At 40.6% G+C, this 7454-nt stretch overlaps 1 protein-coding gene across 1 annotated transcript in view; it reads right to left on the bottom strand.

The window, feature by feature from the left end:
• Positions 1 to 211: 211 nt before the first annotated feature.
• The window catches only part of Ercc6l2 (ERCC excision repair 6 like 2), a 213046-nt gene continuing 205803 nt past the window's right edge, over positions 212 to 7454 (bottom strand). Inside the window, exon 20 of the transcript XR_011374293.1 lies at positions 212 to 227. The gene's annotated coding sequence lies outside the window, so the exon portion shown is untranslated. The remainder of the gene's footprint in view (positions 228 to 7454) is intronic.

Below are 7454 nucleotides of genomic sequence, written 5' to 3'. Positions count from 1 at the left end.
CCCACACAGGTGATCACCTGAGGGAAAGACCAAAATGCCAGTGAAACTGCATGAGCTGGATAGGTTGGTTGAGGATGCGGGTGGGAAGTGAAATGCACAGGAAGACTAAACTGACCTCTATCAGTGGAGTCCTTACCTTGGAGGCTGCTGATGGGGCCTCCTTCACCACATCAGCAAGCACAGAAGAGGCAGACTCAGGAGAAGGGGAATAGGCAATGGAGCAGCAGCTGAAAGAGAGAATAGAGCACTAGTCAATTCCCAAGTGAATAGAAATATACCATATAAAAGGAAATAAAAACTGGTACTGGTGGCACAAGCCTACAATTCTAGCTACTCAGGAGCCTGAAATCTGAGGATTATGCTTCAAAGCCTGCCTTTCACAAAGCTGGAAGTAGAGCTGTGGCTCAAGTGATAGCGTTAGCTTTGAGTGAAAAGTCTTCGGGACAGTGCCCAGACCATGAGTGGAAGCTTCGGTATGGGCACTGAAAAAAGAAAAGAAAAAACTTATTCGTGGGCCAGGAGCCATGTTTGAACCCAAATAAGCAGTAAGCATTCAGTTGCTTACTGTCTCTGAACACAGTTCCAACATGTCACTTAGCAGAAGACAGAAAGGCTGGCAAAAAGATTAATGATTGCACAATACTGGCCACGTGGTTAGAAAGGGCAGCTCAGAGCTGGCAAATACAGATGTCCAGAACTAAAAATACAGTCATAGCATCTTCCCATTGCCCACTGGTTATGAAGGATGATGGATAAAGAAACATTTTGACATTCTCAGGCTCATCTTTAAGCTTTTCCATTTGTTCCACATGCAAGCGGAGGAGAAACAGATGGACACCATACTAAATAGGGGGAAAGGCTGGACTGTAGAGATACTCTTCAACCTACACATGGAAGTAAGATACACATTAAGGAGGGAGACCCTGGTATGTTTGCAAATCACCATTGAGTTTCTAGTGTCTACTCACCCATGATCATCCAGAAACTCAGATATTTTGTCCTTGTTTTCTAATGGGGCGCGTCTCAAGAAGCAGTGTGTGTGGGAGGACCCCAAGTATTTGCATCACTAAGAAGCTCCTAGGTGATGCTGACTCTGGTTCATGGGCTACATCTCAAGTCAGATTGTTCTCAGTCAATTTCCATGACACCTTCTTGCTGTGGTGTTGCCAGGCTGGCTTCAAACCATGCTCCTCAGATCTCAGCCTCCTGAATAGCTAGGATTACAGGGATAAGCCACCAGCACCTGGCTTAGGATATAGCTTTTGAACTTGCTGTATTTAAGTTGCCCATAAGAGAGCTGGACTGAATTAAAGCTTCCCACTTAGAATTGTTCTGAGACAACTGCCCAATAAATAAGTGGGCGAAAGACTTAAAGAGAAGCTTCTCTGAAGAAGAAAGAAGGATGGCCAATAGACACATGAAGAAATGTTCAACATCCCTAGCCATAAAAGAAATGCAAATCAAAACAACATTGAGATATCACCTCACTCCAGTTAGAACAGCAAAAATCAAGAACTCTAACAACAACAGATGCTGGAGGGGATGTGGACAGAAAGGAACCTTACTTCATTGTTGGTGGGAATGTAAACTTGTTCAACCACTTTGGAAAGCAGTATGGAGGTTCCTCAAAAGACTTCACATAGATCTCCCCTATGATCCAGCAATCGCACTTTTGGGCATTTACCCAAATGTATACAAACAAGACCACACTAAAGCTACCAGCACAACTATGTTTATTGCAGCATTATTTACCATAGCTAAGATATGGAACCAACCCAGAAGCCCCTCAGTAGATGAATGGATCAAGAAAATGTGGTATATATACACAATGGAATTCTATGCCTCCATCAGAAAGAATGACATTTCCCCATTTGTTAGGAAATGGAAAGGTTTGGAAAAAATTATATTAAGTGAAGTAAGCCAGGCCCAAAGAAACATTGGTCCCATGGTTTCCCTTATTTGCAATATCTAGTATAGGTATGAGTCAAGCGGAAAAGGTCAGATAATGTGATGTTAGGAAAACGAACCCTTAAATATGTGTTTTAATGTTTTCGTTTCTTTCATGCATGTGTTTCTAACGCATTTATAAGATTATTTCTTTGTTGCTTTGTATGTCCCTCCCCCACAGTGTAACCCCCGCTTTCACTTTATTTGATGTCAGTATAACATGTGGAGGAGATGGGGACAAACAAGTCGTTTAAGGATTCAGGTGGACCTGTTGCAACAAGGAGAATTACAAAATGTCATGTCAAAGCAAGCTTTACAATGTCGGTGTGGGGGGGGAGGGGGGTATGATTGGGTGGGGGGGAGGGGGGAGGCTGGGAAGGGAGGTGAAGGGTAAACAAAGGAGGAGGCTGCAATGCTTGGTAAGAAATGTATGCATTATCCTGTCCATGTAATTGTAACCCCTCTGTACAGTATGTTCTCAAATAAAATAAAATTAAATTAAAAAAAAAAGAAAGGAGGAGGTAACAATGCTTGATAAGAAATGTACTCATTACCTTGCTCATATAACTGTAACCCCTCTGTACAGTATTTTTACAATAAAAATTATTTTTAAAAATGAAAAAAAAAAGAATTGTTCTGAGAATCATTTTATACTGGTCTTCATGGTAGATATAACAAAATACCATAGACAAGGTGTCTTAAATAGCAGTTCATATTAAAGAGTCTGAAAGGCCCAAGACTAAGGTTCTGACCTTAGTGTTGCTTCCTGGTCAAGGCTCTCTTCCTGGCTTGCACATAGCTACCTCCTTGCTTGGTTGATTCTAAAGGCTAGAAATCTAAAAGTCAGATGACAACTGGCTCGTGGCTGGCTGGTTTCTCCTGAACTCTCTCTCCTTGGCTTGTAAATGGTCACCTTTTCACTGTGTATTTGTATGGTTGTCTCATGATGGCACCTTTAGAGTGTCTTTATATATAAGGCACTAATCTTATGAGCCATGTCCCTTCCTCATGATTCTGTCTAAACTGACTTGCCTTCCAAAGACACTACCTCCAAATTCCTTCCCATTGGGATTAGGGTTTTGGAATGTAAATTTGGGAGTACACAAGTCCATAGCATCTATGGATAACCTCTTCTAAAACACAGCCTACTGGAATATCCTTCAAAGACTCTGACTCAGTCTGTCTGGGTAGGAACAGGGATTTCTATGTTTAGCAGGTGCCCTAATTTTCTGTTTGAGAAGCCCTGAGTGAGTAGATGCCAGAGTTTCCAGGGTAGCAGGCAGTGAGCTGCTGGGCCTGCAGATTGCAGAGTGGTACATTCCATTGTTTCATCCCTGCAGAGTGCGTAGCCCACCCTGGGCAGAGAGCCAAGTGAGGGGCAGTGGCTTATTAGTATGCAGATCTATAACTCAGAAGGTCTCTGGAAGCCAGGCACACAGTAGGCAATATTAGTGTTTATTAAGGGCTTTGCTTTGGACACCTTCTAATTTCAAGAGTCTTTTGAAACACACAAGTCATCTTTGAAAGGCTCTCCGAGGGGTTCTGTGACATGATTTAAGGACGAGGTAGTCCAGCTGCCTTTGTTTTTACTGCTCAGCAGGCTTAAACAACAGTGGTACATTTACGTTTCCCTCATCTTGCTGAGCAGCAGAAAGCAAAACAACTTGAGCTGTGACTAGAAAATGAATATAAACAACCACAAAGAACAGACCAACTCCTTTGAGCCTTCTAGCCAGCTGCTTCCTTTTTTCATTCCCTCCTGAGTCCATGGCCACTGGAAGAAGCAGATGAGAAAAAGTAACCGAGGTGGCTATAGGATGATACAATCCAACAGAAAAATGGAATGCTTACATCCTTTCTTTAATCCTATAGGAAATAATGAGTGAGGGAAAGGGAGGGAATATGGGCCTTCTTAAACATGAGGTTAAGAGAAAGAAAAATCATAATACTAACTAGAAGGACTACCATACAGCCACTAGACGCCACCCACCTTTGAGAGCAGTGCAGATAAAAGACATTGACAATGACAATCTCAAATACTAGTGATGATGTAAAGGAACTAGCTTTTCTTATATGTTACTAGTGGAGGTATAAATTAAGTCCCAGACTTAGGATGGCTAGACTTAAAATATTTCATGTTCTAATTTTTGAGTTTTCAACGGTGCAAACGTGAGTAGTCAATGGAAACCATACATTGAATTCTGAGTTTTGATCTTTTCCTGAGCTGGCTTTTGCGGTCTGGGCCTTGCCTGTGATTCTGGCAGCTGCAGAAAGCACATGACCATAGTGCCCTGTGTTGCTAAGTTAGGATGTTTTGTCAGTTAGGTATATTACATGCATGTCTGTCATGGCATTTTCAACCTTTCATGTGTGTATTAGGAGATAAGTTCATTGGAAGTCGAGGATCTATTGTTAAACCTCCCAACAGCTCTCATTCAAGATACTGAGGTATATCAGCATTCATTCTACTTCAGGAACTCAACCCTGCCCACCCTCACTGAAACTTCAGGTGGCTCTAATAAAAACATTGTTGCTGCTTAATGGGGTAAAAATCTACCTTCCTGTAACTCTCTTTATTCTTATTTGTCCCTAAGTCTTTACTGGTAATGAGCTAAGCACTAGTGACTCATACCTGTAATTTTATTTTAATTGTATTCAGGAGGCTGAGATCTGAGGACCATGATTTGAAGCCAGCCCATACAGGAAAGTCAGTGAGACTCTTATCTCAATTAATAAGCAAAAATCTGGAAGTAGAAGTGAAGCTCAAGCAGTAGCTCACCAACCTTGAGTGAAAAAACTAAGGGACCAACGTCTCAGCCCTGAGTTTAACTCTCAGTGCTAGTATAAGGAACAAGTAAATAAGCAACTAGCTAGCAAAAAGCACCCTTGAGGTGTTCTATATGTTGGTTTGGTGATGATCACATTAAATTCACATGTGGTAAAAGTTCATATAACTACACTAACAAGTAAGATCTGTGGGTTGTACTAAAGCCAACTTCTTGATTTTGATATTGTATCATAGATTGCTAAATATTATCATTTGGGTAAATTAGGTAAAGAGTATTCAGGATTTCTATTCTTTTTTGCAATCTCCTGTAAAGCCATACTTATTTTAAATTAAAAATTAAAAACAAAACAAAATGAACAATCCCAAAGAGAAAAAATATAACTAAAATAAGTACAGCTACTTACTTTACTTTTCCTGTTCTTGTAACAAATACATACAATAATCAATTGAAAAAGAAGAAAGATTACTTTGGGCTCACAGTTTGGGCCTGTGGCAAGGTGGCATATCATGGCACCAGTGTGTGAGGAAAAGACCCAGTTACCTCATGGCAGAGCAGTGAAAGAGAGAGGCAAAGGAAAAGATTGGAGTCCCACAGTCCCCATATACAGGTATGACTCAATAAATTAACTTTCTACAAGACCCTGCTTCTCAAAGGCTCCAAAATCTCCCTAGCACCATGCACTGGGAACTAAAGCCTGTAACATATAAACCTTATGCAAGCCAGAGCATTCATACTCAAGTTCATTATAATTACTGAAAACAGTATCTTTCTCTTTGGGAACTGAGTGTACTATCTTGGTTTCACTGATATGTGTTATTTGCTGGATATATAAAACATCTTAACAAGTTATACATTGTATAGGATAGGGAGCCCAAAGCTAAACCTTCACAGATTATTAATGATTTTTGACAAAGGTTTTAAGATAACTCAAGGAGTCTTTTGGACAAATAGTTCTATGGAAATCAAACTTCTATAGCAAAAGAATAAGGCTGGATTCCTACCTGATGCTACATGCAAAAATTAGCTCAAAATGGATTTAAAAAAAAAAGTAAATGTAGCCAGGTGCTGGTGGCTCACACCTATAATCCTGCCAGAAAGGGCAGAAAAGTCTGAGACTCTCATATCCAATAAACTACTCAGCAAAAGCCAGAAGTCAAGCTGTGGCTCAAACAATAGAGTGCTAGCCTTGAGCACAAAGAAGCTCAGGGGCAGTGCCCAGGCCCTGAGTTCAAGTCCTAGGACTGGCAAAACAAGAAGTAAATATAAGTGCTAAACCTAAGCCAAGCATGGTGGCTCACACTTGTTAAACTAGCTACTTCAGAGGGTAGACAAGAGGAGGATTAAATCTGGAGACCAGGCAAAAAGATCCTAAGATTCTATCATAATAATAACAAGCAGAGTGTGGCAATGTGCCCCTGTTATCATGGCCACCCACGGAAGCATAAAAAGGAGGAATGTAGTTCAGGCCATCTCCAGGAGAAAAGCAGCCCCCTATCCAAAAAATAACTACAGGAAAGAGTCAGGGGCATGATTGATGGGCGTATAATGCCTGCCTAGCAAGTGCAGAGCCCCAGTACTAGAAAACCAAACAAAACTTTAAAATTCTTAGAAGAAAACACAGAGATAAGTTTTATGACATTGAATCTGACAATGCTTTCTTGGATGTGACACCTAAAGCACAGCAATAAAATGGGAATAAATAAATTGAATTTACTTAAAATAAAAAAAAATTGCATGCATCAAAGGATAGCATCAGTATGGTAAAAAGCAGGCCACAGAGCAATAAACAACCCAGTTACAAAATGGACAAGGTCTTGGACAGACGTTCTTTTCAAAGAGGATATATACAAAAGGCCAAGAAACAGAAGAAAAAATTCTTAACATCTAATCATTGGGGAAATGCAAATCAAGTCTGTAAGACATCCTTTACCACTTTCTACACTAGAGGACCATTATTGAGAAAAACAAACCAAAAAGATAACATGGATTGAAGATGTCAGGAAAGTAGAGGCCTTGTGCATTGCTGAGGGGGATGAAAAAGGGGAAACAGCTGTGGAAAAGTAAGCATAGAATTACCATATGCTCAGCCCTAAAATGGAAGCAGGGACTGGACTGTAAGTTTGCACATCAAGGTCAGAGCAGAGTCATTTACAACATGCAAAAGCCAAAGCAACTAGCTGGGTTCAGGCAGTTTGTGTCTGTAATCCTAGCTACTTAGGATACTGAGATCTGAGGATTGTGGCTGAAAGCAAGCCTTGGCAGATAAATCTAAGAGGCTGTTATCTCTAATCAGCAAAAAGCTGTAAGTAGAGATTGGTAGAGTACCAATTTTGAGTGAAAAAGTCAAGCAAGAATGCAAGGCCCAGAGATCAAATCCCAGTACTGGCACAAACAAACAAAAAAAACAACCTAAAATTGATGGGTGAATGAATAAAAAGTACATAGTGTATACCTGCAGTGAAAATCTAACACATTCTACACCATGGATAAATCTTGAAAACATGCTGAGAGAAACAAGCCAGCAACAAAGGACAAATGTCATGACTCCACCTCCATGAAGTACTTAGGACAATCAAGCTTGTAGACACAGAGGTAGAGCTGAGGTATTTAATGGTTAGAGTTTCAGTTTGGATGGTGAAAAGTCCTGGTGATAGGTAGTGGGTACACGGCATATCTTTTCTTAATGCCACTAAAATGTGCTGGGTGTTGGTGGCTTAC

This window comes from Dipodomys merriami, unplaced genomic scaffold (genome assembly GCF_024711535.1).
Source record: "Dipodomys merriami isolate MVZ:Mamm:240054 unplaced genomic scaffold, mDipMer1.0.p SCAF_22, whole genome shotgun sequence".
NCBI classification, from domain to species: Eukaryota; Metazoa; Chordata; class Mammalia; order Rodentia; family Heteromyidae; genus Dipodomys; species Dipodomys merriami.
This window is presented reverse-complemented; position numbering and strand designations above follow the sequence as displayed.